Source organism: Schistosoma mansoni, chromosome 5 (assembly GCF_000237925.1).
Source record: "Schistosoma mansoni strain Puerto Rico chromosome 5, complete genome".
NCBI classification, from domain to species: domain Eukaryota; kingdom Metazoa; phylum Platyhelminthes; class Trematoda; order Strigeidida; family Schistosomatidae; genus Schistosoma; species Schistosoma mansoni.
Window position 1 is genome coordinate 6708007 of NC_031499.1, and position 17510 is coordinate 6725516.

Consider the following 17510-nt stretch of genomic DNA (forward strand, 5'->3'; position numbering starts at 1 on the left):
AAACGGCCGTCCAGTGCTTCCAGGTTTTCCAAGGTGGTCTAGCTTCAATCGACTCATGATTTCAACTATGAAAATATTGAAATATCCACAAAAACCCCTTCTGATCTACAAATTATTTTTAGTTTAATTATATTTACTAGGATGATAATTTACTGTAATTACGAAAATTGGTATGAGGGTTAACAAGTTAGGTTAAAAATAATTGTATACTCATTGATTTATGGGCGGTTAAACTACTACTCTTTGAAGTATTTATGAGAATGAAAGAGATCATATTACTGATCTAAGTTAAACAACCATTGAAAACTAAGAAGTTACTGTTATATCTGGAGCTTTGATTCTTGCTATACCGTGTTCTACTAGACTACTTGAATGATCGAACCTGCAACGTCGCAAGAGAGAAGATAAAAGACTAGTAAGTAGGAATTTTATTCCCCAAAACAGTATCAAAATATACTACAGAAATCTCATGTATTTATAGTTTTTGGCTGAAAGTAAATCATCATTTCGGACAGCCAATAGGCACATGGAGGGTCCTTCTCATTCATCCAACAGGGAAGCTACACGTCGACGTTCTCGAACGTTCCCCTAGTGGTGATTAGATAGAATGTCCTCGGCCCTTTCTGGGCTTCTCGAGGACTCGTTGAGTTTGCCAACGAGCCATCCTTACAGTATTAAATAATGAATTAATTGATCTGATTGAATTCCAGTAAGTACATGTCAGTTAATGTATAAAATACAAATCTAGTTATATTCTAATGATCATTTCAGTTCATTCCAAAACGAGCTGTATTTCCCCTCTAGTTTGTCTTCATATATACAATACAATGAATTAATTCACCAATTTAATGAATGAGTTCGTCTCAGGATGTATAAGTCACATATATGTCTACAGTTGAAAGCGTAAGTCAATTGAAGCTAGACCACCAGGGAAAACCTGGAAGCACTGGACGGCCGTTTCGTCCTATTGTGGGACTCCTCAGCAGTGCGTGTCCACGACCTCGGCTCGCGAGATTCGAACTCAGGACCTACCAGTCTCGCTCCAAAGCACTTAACCAATAGACCACTGATCCGGCATCCCATGGTGTTTATGTCTAACTCCAAACCGTTCACTAATTGTCTTCAGTGGGTTTCTATCTCACAACTGACGTGGTTTTAACTCCACTGATCACTGATACTCACTACAACTCTTGGGTTTATCTCTCGAAGTCAGTCACTAGTGGGCATATGATTATTATTATTATCAGAAGGGGTTTTTGTGGAGATTTAGTATTTTCATAGTTGAAAGCGTAAGTCAATTGAAAATACTAAGTCTCCACAAAAACCCCTTCTGACTTATATCTAGTTTGCCTTAATGTTATATTCTTCAAAATCAACAGTTCCTATGATGGGAGATAGTTGAACAGTATTACGAAATTATCGAAGCCAGAAATGTAAACCATTTGATGATCTAAAAGTTAAGCATTAACCGCAGAACCTTCAAGTTCTAGATTTAATCACTGGTGGATTCATGAATGTATACTGTCTAAAAGTCTTATTCTGCAACCAAATTGTGATTTGTAACTGTAAGGATGGCTCGTTGGCAAACTCAACGAGTCCTCAAGAAGCCCAGAAAGGGCCGAGGACATTCTATCTAATCACCACTAGGGGAACATTCGAGAACGTCGACGTGTAGCTTCCCTGTTGGATGAATGAGAAGGACCCTCCATGTGCCTATTGGCTGTCCGAAATGATGATTTACTTTCAGCCAAAAACTATAAATACATGAGATTTCTGTAGTATATTTTGATACTGTTTTGGGGAATAAAATTCCTACTTACTAGTCTTTTATCTTCTCTCTTGCGACGTTGCAGGTTCGATCATTCAAGTAGTCTAGTAGAACACGGTATAGCAAGAATCAAAGCTCTAGATATAACCAATACTCTTATCTATAATAATTCTTAGTTGAATAAATGGAATACATCAAGATTTACTCAAATCAAAGACTAAGTTTATGCGAACATCAGTTAGTCAGCTGCAACATAGAACCAAGTACATATATACATCTATCTAAGTTCCCTTACATCATATACACAACAAGATGATCGATCACCAAATTCATAGAAGTAGTTACTTCAATAGTAGTAGTATATAAAAGAAAGATTGTATTTAAGGATATGATAGAAGAAGAAGATCGATTAGTTCATAGATATAAAGGTATAGAGTAATTGTAATCTTACAGTTTATGTGGAAGATATAGAGTGTATACACCTATACCATTTTGATCAATTTTAAACCTGTTATGACTTTATAGAAAAGTAGGACCGTATCCAATTCGTTATGATTTAATGTCCGGCTTTGATCACGTGAATTATCCATCAATCGGAATACGACTTTTCCAATCTTAGCACTGTGCCATATCAATGACGTTCAATCGGTATGAGCAGTCTAACGCCCTTATCGGTTCCTCGTCCCCCTAGCCCTTCCAATCGAGTTCAGAACACCAATTGCAGCTTCTACTATGCGAATCATTTATTTCAAGCATACTCGGTTTATATACCAGGCAGACAGACAGACCTCATCAGACCATCAAATAGAAAATAATATTTGTACAAGATCAAACCACATGTGACTGTGAACGTGGGAGACAGTAATCAATAAACTGAATATAATTTAGGGACAGTAAATCGTATAATAATAATGAAGCTTATAATAAGATGAATATAAACATACACAATCTAATCTAACTATTGAAACTCCGCCTGCAGCCCTTCTAGAGTTATTGCCGGTCCCAAGTCCGGGTAAAGGTGGAGGGTTGGGCATAGAAAAACTAACTCGCTAAGAGAACGCTAACCAGAAAAAATAATTCAGATCATTTAAACTCTGCCCTGGGAGTTGAAGAAATAAGGAGATATGAAAAAGATGAATAACAACTGGAAAGAACTGGAAAAGATTGCCCAGGACAGAGTTGAGTGGAGAATGCTGATGGGCGGCCTATGCTCCTCCACGAGGGGTAACAGGCGTTAGTAAGTAAGTCCATGAATAGGTCCTAGGAGTTACCCGTACTTATGTCTTCACTAGGATAATAACAAAACTATGGTATTTAAACATCAGCTCACTAACAATCCAGTTCTCAAGTCTTACATAGAAATCATAGTCATTGAAATTCAACTATATCATCATCAAATCTGACAAACTGATTAGGTCATTCATATGACACACAGTTATTAATTAACATTATGAAACAAAAACAAAAACGGAACATATTTTAATATAAACAGGAAGTAGAACATGATTTCAATGAATTGAGTGTGTGCCCTAGTTACTATATGACGTGATAAGAGAGATAGAGAGTAGCGAATTGATCGACCCAATGACACACGTAAACCGTACGAGCAGTCTAGAGCACTACACGGTCCTGTTATCTGCCTAACCAAGTCAGTTAAGTTAAGAACATCAATAACAACCTCTGCAATATGAATCATAATTCTCAAATATACTGGGTTTATATACCAAACAAACAGACAGACCACATCGTACCATAAAATAGAAAATAACATTTGTAAAAGATTTAGCTAAATGTGGCTATGAATAGGGGGAACAGTAATTAATGGACTAGGGATAACTCAAGAATGGTGAATCGTACAGTAATAGTCTGTAGATGGCATCAAGTCTCGATTGACTATGATCATCATTACAGTAAGATTACGCGCCCAAAATCGACTTGGTTCCTTCGATAGCTCGTAAACCAGAAGACTGTAACTGGTCCAGATAAAGTATATTTATTGGCAATCTCGTGGTATCGAATGAATACCGAGACGCGCCAAAGATTACAGGCAACAAGAGCAGAGCGTATGAATGTTCGAACGAACAAGATGGACAGCGGAACGAGAAGTGATTTTGATACAGTTAAACAACGGCGAGTACAGTAAAACAATCACTGGTACAATTGGTTATAATAATAATTGTTTCCATTATACCAATTGCGTTCTCGTTGAGAAAAGCAGGTCACTACAAGTCTATGGGTCAAAATAAAGGTTATCATAAGAGGGACACGAATATGAATAGTTTAGTTACTTAACAGTTATACAATAGGAAATATACGCATCATATTGGTTCATAAATAAGCAAAGATGGATAGTAGGTAGCAGTGGGACCCAGGACGCGCGTTTCGTCCTATTCGGGACTCGTCAGCTGGATGTACCTGCATCTCCACAAATAGTTCTCAAAAGTTACCATTCATAATTCTCCTCAGGATATAACAGAATTATTATATATAATCTTTAAAATATAATAGATGAGCATACATAATATAATATACCCTTGTAGGTAAGGGTAATTTTGTATTAGTTTTCGAGAGAACCAGATACTATCCAGACTTTCATGTGACAACTCAAACAGTACAGTTCAATCCCGTTTAACAGGAAAGCCAAACACTGTTCCCAGGCTTAACCCAAGCAGTACAGCTCAATCCCTCCTCATAGGAGAACCAAACACCGTATAGACTTCACAATTGATTGATCACTGGGTGGCGATCAATGTCATGCGACTCAACTCCTTTTTAGTGCTGATCGAATGCTATCGATCAAGTTGCAATGTGGCCACTAGTCTAGGTGGCTCGACAATGCGTGCACTATGTTGAGATAAGATGTTGGTTGGAGGTGGCCGATAGGAAACCCTGGACCCGGGTTTCGTGCTACTTGGCACTCGTCAGAAAGTTGTACCTAGACTAGTGGCCACATTGCAACTTGATCGATAGCATTCGATCAGCACTAAGAAGGAGTTATCTGATCTGACGGTCTTCTGCCACCTAGTGATCAATCAATTGTGATTACATCTCAGTCCTACAGGTGGTCGGTCGCAGCTCAGTGGTAACGTCTCTGACTGTGAAGCTGAGTGACACGGGATCGAATCCGCCAGTGAGCAACAGTTCCCTCAAGATTACAGGTACACCTTGTTGGCGAGTGCCAAGTAGCACGAAACCTGGGTCCAGGGTTTCCTGTTGACCACCTCTAACCACCATCTTACCATATAGACTTCAACTCTACAATCTGAATAGTACAGCTCAATCTTGTGGAGCAACCAACCACACAGGTACCAATCACCCAGGTGGATCAATAGAAAATAATAACTAAATATAATTCATATGAGAACAGTAACAAGTTTTAATGTTCATCTACGTTTCTTTCATATTAATGATCAATGCTTGTTATATTACATTTCATTTGGATAAAAAAATATCACTATTACACGTTGACAATTACACTATTATACATTGATACATTGACCAAAGTCTATAAACAACAAGTAGACGTTTCTATAATCATATAATTGATAATTGATAATTGAATATAGAACGAGTGAACTATGTGATTTAAAACAATAAAGAAATAATGATAAGAATAACAGTCCATCAATCAGTCAGTTAGTCAATTAGTCCGTCGGTTAGTTAGTTAGTAAGTTAGTTAGTTAGTTAGTTGGTTAGTTAGTTAGTTAGTTAGCTAGTTAGTTGGTTAGTTAGTTAGTTAGTTAGTTAGTTAGTTAGTTGGTAAGTTAGTTAGTTAGTTAGTTAGTTAGTTAGTTAGTTAGTTAGTTAGTTAGTTAGTTAGTTAGTTAGTCAGTCAGTCAGTCAGACAATCAATCAAGATCCGATCATCAGATATATGATCATTATTGCTATTATTACTATTGTTATTACTGTTATTATCATTACTATTACTACTACTATTACTACTACTACTACTATTACTATTACTACTGCTAACATTACTATTACTACTACTACTAGTACTACCACTACTACTACTACTACTATTACTACCACTACCAATACTACTACTACTAATACTACTCTTATTACTATTACTACTACTATTACTACTATTACTACTACTACTACTACTATTACTACTATTACTACCACTACCAATACTACTACTACTATTACTATTATTATTATTATTATTATTACTATTATTATTACGATAAAACATATAAACAATGAAGAAGTAGAATAACAATGAAGTATGTCAAGAGTTCATTTATTGTTATGATCTATATGTATACTCGTTTATATGTAAATATTATTGATTTAATGATAATGATTTAATTTATATAATAATTAAAATATCTTTTTATTGTTCTATAATATATTACTTACTTACTTACGCTTGTTACCTCTCGTGGAGGAGCATAGGCCGCCGACCAGCATTCTTCATCCAACCTTGCCCCAAACAATCCTTTCAAGTTCTTTCCAGTTGTTATTCATCTTTTTCATATCTGCTTCTGTTTCCTAGAGTAATGTGTTCTTTCGCCTTCTTCGTTTCCGTTTCCCTTCAGGATTACAAGTTAGGGATTGAGTCGTGATGCACATTGGTGAGTTCCTTAATGTATGTCCTATCCACTTCCAACGTCTTTTCCTAATTTCCTCTTCAACTGGGAGCTGGTTTATTCTCTCCCACAGAAGGCTGTTGCTGATGGTAACCGGTGAGTGAATGTTGAGTATTTTGCGTAGACAATTGTTTATGAGTACTTGTACCTTATTGACGATGGTTGTAGTGGTTCTCCACATCTCAGCTCCGTACAGTAGGGCTGTCTTGATATTCGTATTGAAGAATGTGACTTTGATTTTGGCCGACAGACAGTTGTTTTGAGTTCCATATGTTCTCAAATTGTAGGAATGTTGTTCTTGCTTTGTCAATCCTCGCCTTCACATCTGCATCCTTGTTTATCAATGATGCTTCCCAGGTAGGTGAATGTTTCCACCTCTTCCAGACTTTCTCCATCAAGTGTGATTGGGTTGATGTTCTCCGTGTTGTATTTCAGGATCTTGCATTTTCATTTGTGTATGTTGAGGCCTGTTGATGCATAGGCTACTGCCATATTAGTTGTTTTCATCTGTTTTTGTTTGTGTGTATGAGATAGGAGGGCTAGGTCATCTGCGAAGTCTAAATCGTCTAATTGATTCCGAGATGTCCATTGTCTTCCGTGCTTGACCTCAAATATCGAGGTCTTCATAATCCAGTCAACCACCAGAAGAAAGAAGAAGGGGGGGAGTAGACAGCCTTGTCTTACTGGAAATGCATATGTCAGTTGTCCTCCATGCACCACTTTGCACTGTAGTCCGTCTTCTGAGGAACTGCATAATTTCGAAGAAGTTTCCATAGTGTTCTCCGGTCTACACTGTCAAACGCCTTCAAATAGTCGATGAAGTTTATGTATAGTGGTGAGTTCCACTCAACTGATTGTTCGTCGATGATCCGTAGTGTCGTAATTTGGTCTTGCGTAATCCAGCACGTTGATCTCGAAGTCGGGCGTCTAATTCTTCTTTCATCCGGTTCAGCAACACTCTATTGAAAACTTTTCCTATTTGTTTCAATAAAAAAACTATTATTATTATAAGCAAAGATGGATAGTCGTTAACAGTGGAATCCAAGACGTGCGTTTCATCTTATCTACGATTCGTCAGCTGGATGTACTTACAGTCCTTAACATCAATGAGAAGATTCAAGTAAACAATACCAAGTGAATTTAAACTTTACCTCATTGCACATACAAGTTGCTATCAGAACTAAGTAGCAAAGTGAATAATACGATGGCGTTTGAATTGAACGGTACTGGGTTAGAATCCCAGAGTAAACATCAAATCTGGGCTGGAGATACATCCGATACATCTGAATTCAAACTTCAAATTGAAGACAAAAGGCTGGAGAAGCTATACTTCTAAGGCTTGTTTAGGTATAGAGGTGTCTGGATGACTTTGATATTCTGCAAGCTTTAGGAGGTATAGCAAATTTAATAACAAAAATAGGCTATGAACTGCAATATATCGTTTCTCGGAAACTTTCTGGCAACTTACTACTAAGTACTGATTTCAAGAGGTATCCTCAGCCTCAAATTTTCCGAAGAATTCTTGTAGTCTGTTATTAGTGTAGAGAAACTTATGAAGATTATTCAGCGTGGAAGATGGTTTGTTTCATCAGGAGATTTTAGCCTTACCGAAACAGAAAACGATGATAAACTGAGAAAATTATTTCGTTCGAGATTAGGGTCTACTTAGAAGAGCTCACCAGTGATCCCCTAAAGCGGTAAACTCAGGAAGAAAGTATTTCATGACAAATGGGTTAACCTTAAACTACACAGCTGGCATAAAAGGGTTCAGTTTTTTAACCTTAGTTCATTTACGTTATTGAGCGAATTCCGAATCCAACTTGATGAATGTGGCGATTTTGTTATTACATAGTTGGTTCTAAAATGATCAGTAACCGTTTGAAGCTAAAACGGTAAAAGCAACTGGCAGTGTTGAGAAAATCTTTAGTCTCATAACTATTGACATTTATGAACATGATTATTCCGTTGTTCAAATAAAAAGAACCTTATTTCGATGTCAACTTAATCTGCAAACAAGTTCCACATTAGGACAGTATAGTTGCTCAATGCCTAGAGGTTTTTCATAGTAGTCTAACTAAGACTCGCTCATGATATCATCTATGAAAATAAGTACTTGTTTTTATTGACAGTATGATTTATATCCCCTACACTTCGTAACACTCTTCACTAGTTATAATAGTTTTTAATCCTCCACTGAGCATTTTCTAATGAGTACTTCATTGACCCAACACCACCTGAAGCCTATCCGGGGGCTACTGCCTGTCCAAAGCCCGGACAAATGAGGACGATTGGGCATGGGGTTAGCGACCTCGTCCCGTAGAAAACTAACCCGCTGAAAAAACTCTAACCAGAAAAAAATCATTCAACTTCTTTGACCCAACGGCTACACCATTGTTATTCTATTATATATTCCACATCAGTTATACATTTCCAGTCTGGTTGGCTGGCAAATAAACTAATCCCATCCATTTGTTGAGAGATTGAAATAATGGTAGTGATGTATGGGCGAGGATAATAATGATTGATTGATTATTCAATCAGACTAGTGTAGATAGTCTGACAGGTACTAGATGAGTTATATATTCTCTTACCCTTATTATTACTCTGATTACATACGATTGTTGTCGGTTTTTGGTGTGGAAATATATTTGCATTCTAGTCAGGCTAATCATGTGTTCTTGATTTAAGTTGTATTGACGTCCTGTAGAATAGACACTGTAAAGGTATCTCGTGTAGATATTCGTTTAAGGTAAATGAACATCCCATTCGTGTAGATGAGGAAATCCGTGAGTTATAACAGGTAGATTAAGAGACTGATTACCACTAATTTTTAATTTCCAATTACAAATAAAGCAGAGTAGCTGAAGCATTCCATATAATGCTTAATCCTATTGCTCTCAATAGAAAGGAAGGCCTTACCATACATCCTAATCACAATTCATACTATTACCTTATAAATGAAACTCTATCCTTTGTCATTATAAAGGTCACACATTTTTCATCCATAACAGTACACACATACACACACACAAATTTACATACATATCGCTTATGAATTACCTTGACCGAAATGACATGACATTGATTTATTTAGATCTGTTTTTCGATTGATCTCACCTAATATCCGCGTATTGTTCCGTTGTACTATTTAAACTTGGATTAATGTTAATTTGGTTATTTATTTCCTCTGAAGAAGTGGCTTACACCAAGTCACGAAACGTCAGAAAATCTAATTTTACTACTTATTGGGATATTACAAATATACTAATTATTTATTAATACTTCTGTCCAATATTCTCACTAACTTGATGGTTGGAGGTGGTCAACAGGAAACCCTGGACTCAGGTTTCGTGCTACCTGGCACTCGTCAGCAAGGTGAACCTGTAATCTTGAGGGAACTGGTGCTCCCTGACTACCGTCCTATTTGGGACTGGTCAGCTGGATGTACATGCGTCTCAGAGTTGATATTCACTCTGGGACTCGAACCCAGTACCTTTCGCTCCAAACGCCATCGCATTATCCACTCAGCTACTGAGTGCTGATGTCCACTTGCTTGTGCAATCGGGTGAAGTTTGAATTCACTTAGAACACATTTGGCTTACTTCTACATGTTATAACTTTTGCCCTGGTAATTACCAGGTGGCGAAATTGCCAACCACAATACCGACTTATATGACCTTGTTCTTGTCTTCAACAGATGACACATTAAACACGGTACTAGAAGCCTTGCGTCAACTCTGAATCCTTATTGGTCATTCTCAACTAGCCCTGCCCGTCGAGATCATTTGATTATTTAATTTGGTTGATATGTATAAATGGTATATCCGAATATAAATAGCTTCCAGTCTTCCATCATTGTCTGGTAAGCCGTAGTTGGTTTGCATTTCACATTGATATCTTTTATCCAACTTTAACATTATAAAAGATTTTTCTTTTTCTTTGGATTTTAGTCCCAACCTTCCAGGTTGAATTTACATAATGGAAATTTCTTGCTATTATCGCCTGCTCCGCAGTGAACTCTCTAGACAATGCATCATATCTCTTGTTGAATTGTTATTCTATTCGTTTGTTTTTTTCAGAGGCTGGTTTTGAGTCTCAAAACAACTCTCAACCAATTTCAAGGTCAGAATCTTTAATACGAACGTCAAGACAGTCCTACTGTATGGAGCTGAAACGTGGAGAACTACTACGGCCATCATCAGGAAGGTACAAGTATTTATAAACAATTGTTTACGCAAAATACTCAACATTCATTGGCCGGATACTATCAGCAACAGCGTTTTATGGGAGAAGACAAACCAGCTTCCAGTTGAAGAGGAAATTAGGAAAAGACGTTGGAAGTGGATCGGACATACATTAAGGAAATCACCAATGTGCATCACGACTCAATCCCTAACTTGGAATCCGGAAGGGAAGCGGAAAAGAGGAAGGCCAAAGAACTCACTACGCCGGGAAATAGAAGCCGATATGAAAAGGCTGAATAGCAACTGGAAAGAACTGGAAAGGAAGGTTCAGGACAGAATTGGATGGAGAATGTTGGTGAGCGGCCTATGCTCCTCGACGAGGGGTAACAGGCGTAAGTAAGTAAGTAAGTGGTTTTGAGTCTTGGTTTCATTTGTTCTATTGGTATTCTAATTTTCTTTCTAAACATCATTTCTATTGGCCAGTCTTGATTGATGGCTACTGGGTTTGGAGTTGCGAAGTTGGTTAGCAGAAATCTTTGAATTACATCTTCCATTTCTTCTTCCTTAGCTTTAAGCAGTGCTCTTTTAAGTGTCCATAAGAAAGCTGAATTGTAATCCTGAGGAGCAACATTCAAATTAGAGCATAATATTCATACTACTAACAAATTACAGGTAATATAAGAAACAAGATTATTATTATAAGTATATTTCCTAGTTGAAATCATGAGTCAATTGAAGTTAGACCATCATGGAAAACCTGGAAGCACTGAACGGCCGTTTCATCCTATAATGGGACTCTTCAGCAGTGCGCATCCACGACCCCGAGATCGCAAGATTCGAACGCAGGACCTACCAGTCTGGCGCCATAGCACTTAACCGATAGACCACTGAGCCGGCATCCAACGGTGTTAATGTCTAACTTCAACCAATCCACGAATTTTGAGCAACCGTTCTCCAATTGTCTTCAATGAGTTGTTATCTCACAACAGAAGTGGTTGAACTCCATTGGTCACTGCTTCCCACTAGAACTCCAGGACATGTGTCTTGAAGTCTTGACCGTGGATGCGCACTGCTGAGGAGTCCCATAATAGGATGAAACAGCCGTCCAGTGCTTCCAGGTTTTCCATGGTTGTCTAGCTTCAATTGACTCATGATTTCAACTGTGAAAAATACTGAAATCTCCACAAAACCCCTTCTGATTATAAGTATGCTTGTGTCATTGTTGATACCAATGTTAATCTTGGAAGCGCATGGTAAATGTGATTGTTACTAACTACACCTAATTATATTTTTTCCACTTGTTCAGACCATTTTACACACATATAATCTCCGACTGACAATTCTATCTGATATATAATTGAATTATTAGTTCTCTCGTCCGATGTTGTCTATAACTACATCAGATGTAAGATAGTCATTCACCGCAGGCAATGGAAGAAGGTTTGGTAATATCTTGAAATAATTGAATTTGGACACTAACACTAATGGGTGAAGGCTCAGTAGTCTTGTGATTAAGCATTTGCACACAAAATGGAAGGTCTTGAATTAGACTCCCATGAGAGTGATTATGGATGTGCACTACTGAAGAGTCCAATGCTAAGATAAAACGGCTACCCACTGCCTTCACTTGGTCTGATTGAAAGCACTTCATGATTTATACTATGAGAATTATTTATGGTAATTTCAATGATAAGTTCCACAACACATCAGAAGAAACAAAAGCTACCTCAAAATAATAAAACAAAGTAGACTTTTCAACGGTTCTACAGTACTATAGTTGTGAACAAGAACACGACTGGGGTGCTTCATTTCAGTTCTTTCCTCATCGGTCTTTTGCCAAAATAATTCTATATCTGACCACCACCATATACTACTTATATGAATATAAGTAGACCACACCACACTATGATAACAAAATTAAACGCATATCAGAATTACATGATATATCAGTGCAATACACTTCGAACCATCGGATCACCATATACTTGATAAAAACATTTATATACGAAGGATCAAAAGGTCAACTAGACACATAGAAGGTAAGAAGAAACAAAGATAATAAAGAAAATAATTTGAAACTCAAAAGGGTAGGTTAAGAGTGAGAATAAACTGATTAAGGATACATAAAGGGTTGAAGGATCTTCATATAGAAGAATTGTGATGCTTCATGGTGAAAGCTAAGATCCTTCGGAAGTTACAAGACTGATGTCCCTTCTAACAATAAGAGCAACAACTAATATAGGTACATGGAATGTCCGGACAATGTAGGAGAGTGGAGGGACCAACTAAATAGCTACAGAAATAAGAAGTGAAATCCATTGAACGCAAGTTGAACGGAAAAGATTAGATTCGGGAGAGATGCTGTTGTACTGTGGTCTTGAAAAAAAGATGCACGAAAAGTACATATATGACGAGAATCTCATGGATACAAGATTATCAAAGAATCTTCCAAAATAAAGAAGGAGGGGATCACAATGAACATTATCCAATGTTGTGCACCGACTAATGATATCAATAACGATGATAGGGACCAGTCTTATGAGCGGCTGCAGTAGATCATAGAGAAGTTATCAGGAAAGGATCTGACCATCCTTATGGAAGACCTAAACGTCAAAGTCAGAATGGACAAAACCGGACATGAAGATATAATGGGACGATATGGACTGGAAGACAGTAAAGATCACCACCTGATGGTTGGCATGATGAAACTGAAGCTACAGGAACACTGAACAACTGAACAAACAGCATTCAGTCAGTCAGCTACAATGGAGGACCAGGGACATATATGCATCGTCCCAATTTGCCACACCTCATTAGCACAACAAGATGAGCACTGAATTCATAGAAGTGGTTACTTCAATAGTGGTAATATATAAAAGAAAGATTTTGTACAAAGATATAGTACATGGAGAGAGAATTAGTTCTTAGAAATAAAGGTGTAGGGAAATTTTAATCTCACGGTTTAAGGGAAAACAAAGAGTGTATACACCTATGCCATCATGGTCGATTCTGAGCCATATCACACAGTCCCTAACCATTGGTTAAGATAGTCGCGCGGACCCCAACCAAGTAGCATGTATCCACCAACATAGCTCAGACTAGAGGTTAGTGACTTCAAGCACTAATGCCATGTTATGGTTTGCCCCCCCCTAACTCTCTTCCAACCATCCCCAATACTAGTCAGCATTGCGCATCGTGGTAATCGGTGTTCGGCATACGTAACACGTGGCCCAACCATCTCAGTCAATGAAGATTCACAAACTCATCAACTGATTTACCATCTGTTATAACGTATGAGTGCCCAATTTAATATATGAACGCCAATTTAGGGAGGAGTGAATTTATTGATCGGACGCAAATGATACTTGAAATCGTACGAGCAGTCTTGATTGCGTTCGGCCCTGCTATATGCTTAGCCCAGCCAGTTGAGTGCAGAACACAAATAACAGCCTCGGCAATATGAATCAATATTTACAAACACACTGGGTTTTTATACAACCCAAAGTAATTAATAAACTGATTATAACTCGAGAATCGTATGATAATAAGTCAAGGTCAAAATAAAGTTAATGATAAGAGAAATACGAATATGAATAGTTCAGTTACGTAATAATTGTACAATAGGAAATAGGCATATTACATTGATCCATAAATAGACCTAAAAGTTACCATTCGTAATTCACCGGGGGATATAATACCATCATTCATTAATACCCTATGTCTAAACTCACTATTACTTACCCGGTGATCCCAACAGATGCGAGCAATATTTCTAAGACGTCTGTGATCAAATACCAGTAACTTACGAGTATCTTCTATTCTTAATGACCACGTTTCACAGCCGCAAAGTAGAACAGAGCGAACTGCTGCACAATATACTCATCCCTTAATTGATAGACGGATATCTCGTCTTCGCCATAGGTGACGTAATTTAGCAAAAGCCAAACGAGATTTTTGAATCCTTGCACAGATTTCGTCAGACACTAACCCATTAGGGCTGATCAGACTCCCAAGATAAGTGAAGTTGTCGAAGCGTTCCACTACTTCACTCCCTATCCTTAGTTCAGGTGTTGACGCAGGCCAGTCCAGGAGTAACAATTTACATTTAGATGGGGAGGAACGCATCCTAAACATCCTGGCACTATTACTCAGTTCTAACAGAAGACTGCATTTTCTCAGCGTCTTCACCAAACAGGACTATGTCACCTGCGTATTTTAAGTCGATAAGTGGACGTCCTGGTAGGAGATCAATTCCTGAAAATTCAGTCGACGACAGTGTTATTTCTAGCAACAGGTCTATAATGAAGTTAAACAAAAATGGGGATAGTGGACAGCCTTGTCGGACACCACTTGAGGTTGTAAAATCAGATGACAGTTTCGCCATAAGCTCTCTGGTAGTGTTCGAGTAAAGAGCCTTCACAATGTTTATGTACTTCTGAGATACATTTTTCAATGATAGACACTGCCATAGAACCTCTCGGTCTACAGATTCAAATTCTGCTTTTAAGTCAAGAAAAACTATCATTGTCGGACGCCGATAAGCATGCCTGTATTCCGAAATTTGACGAATGATGAATATGTGGTCGATACAACCACGACCAGGTCTGAAGCCAGCCTGATTTTCTCGTGTTTGTAGTTCACGAGTCTTAGTTACACCCTCGGTAATTATTGAGGCTAGTATTTTAGATGCTATTTTAGTCAAACTAATCCCTCTATCGTTATTACAGGATGATTTTGACCCCTTCTTACATATTGGGACAATAAGTGATTGTGACCGGTCAGATGGGATTACATCCAGTCCCCAGATTTTAGCTAACATATTATTCAATCTAATCAATAAAACTGGATCACCATATTTAAAGACCTCTGGAGCCAATCCATCTGCACCAGCTGCTCTTCCTCGTTTCAGACTAGCTATAGCCTTTTGAACGTGAACTAGAGTCGGGGGACCTACTTCAATGTTTCATTCAGACTGTCTGGGAATAATGTGTAACTGCAGAGTAGCTGAAGGCCAACAAAACTGTTCTCTAAAGTGTTCCGCCCATCGTTCTAAACGTCTAGGTTGAGGGCAGATGAGAGTGTCATCTTTTTCCGAGATTGTCTAGCTTACACTTGACTTCTTAATTCCAGTTTCTTTTATTAGTCTGATGAGTTTCCTGGTGTTGAATACAGCCGCTGCCTTTTCGAACTCTTTTGTTTTCATTGCCCACCACTGCCCACGGTCGTTCCTTAGATTTTTAGTTAACCTAGATCTGATTTGATTTCAATCTTCATCGTGTTCAGAGCCTGATAGGATAAGTTTGCGGGAATTCCTCAGTGAAATAGACTTAGAAGAAATCCATTGGTTTTTTGTAACCATATGGTTTAAATTACTAACAGATGTTGCTGCTGTTTCCACAGCTGTTCATATATCTTTCCAAGCAACACCTAGGTGAGCCTCGTCTTCAAAACTGGCTAGATGTGAACTCCGTTGTTCCTGGAACTTACTTTTGAATTTCTCGTCCCTCAGTTCAATTCTGATGGTTATTCTTAGTGAAGTTTTTCTGCGTCCAGTGAGGCGCAACCAAATGTGTGCTCTTACTAAAGCATGATCAGAGTCTAAACAAGTATTACAATACGAGCGGCAATCTTCTATTGAGCCTCTCTAACGATGACTGATGACAATATGATCTAGTTGAATCCATCGTTGGTTTGATGCAGGTGGTCGCCATGTTAGATGATGTCTCTCCTTATGCTTAAAATTAGTGTTTACCAAAAATAAACGATAGTCTGAGAAAAGTTGCAACAGACGATCACCATTATTTGTTGGCTGAGTTTTGAAACTAAAATACAACATAAATGATTTTCTGTTTGGTTTAAGTTGACTAACTGGGCATTAAAGTCATCCGCTAAGAGTACTATGTCTGAGCGATTTTCTTTATTATGAGCGAGCAAGGATGAATTTCATGCTGGTTACACAAAATCCGATACACTCATTACAACACACTATCACACGATTTGCAGTCAACACGTCATTGGGTGTGCAACGATATGGACCAAGTCAACTGATTATGAGCTATGTTGGTGAATAAGAGAGGTAGGTTGATGAATCGGATGTGTGTGGACGTGAAATCATGTGGTGTTACTGGAGTAGTGGAAGTCGTGTTGGTTGTGGATTAGTGTTAGTGGTAGATATCAACGTTGTACGATGAGTGAGTAGTAATGGTGGTAGTAGGATTATGAAGCGTTGGTATTACTGGTATTATTGTTTGTTGGTGATGGTGTAGTTAGTAGTAGTTGTTTGGTTTGTTGTTGTTGAGGTGAACAGATTTGTTGATTGTAAGTTAGTTGTGTAAATGTTTGTTGTGTTGTAGATGTGAATGTGTGTGTGTGGGTATAGTGGGTCGCGGGCGAACGGCCGCGCCCTAGTAGCGCAGTAGGTTAGCGCGTCAGTCTCATAATCTGAAGGTCGTGAGTTCGAGTCTCACCTGGGGCAGGCTTTTGACAAATATCTATGCCCAACATGTGTCCAACATGAACATGAACACACTCACACTCACATCAACAATACCGCTTGCATTGTCACTCACTCCAATCCCATATGCACTCACGAACTGTCGCGTGTGCAACTGACCGACCGTCTGACTCGCTCACTCGGAGACTGCATGCCCTCTCTCAAATTGTTCGACGCGTCAGTCGTCTGGGTGACAATCAACCAGTCAATCATCTGGTCGGTGAAGCCTTGAGGCATGCATGCCACATGAAGCGTGGAGAGATGCCAGAAGTCAACGTCATTGACATGACATGCTGTCTGACCGTTCGATCAAGATTGATATCAGTGGATGGGGAACGAGAGAAGAGACACCACGAATATCATCCCCGTGACGGCTGTATCAGAGAATGTCCGTGTTGATGTGGAGCAGTGAGATCGAGGTGGATAATTGGATGTTACATATACTCTGATGGAGTGTATCCAAT

General features: G+C 38.4%; 2 non-coding genes across 2 annotated transcripts; one reads left to right on the forward strand and one right to left on the reverse strand.

Annotated features, from left to right (window-relative positions):
- Positions 1–9838: 9838 nt before the first annotated feature.
- On the reverse strand, positions 9839–9907 carry Smp_tRNA_00293_Pseudo_TTG.1.1. The gene has a single exon. It is a non-coding gene (tRNA).
- Positions 9908–16955: 7048 nt separating this feature from the next.
- Smp_tRNA_01820_Met_CAT.1.1 lies at positions 16956–17028 on the forward strand. The gene has a single exon. It is a non-coding gene (tRNA).
- Positions 17029–17510: the final 482 nt, after the last annotated feature.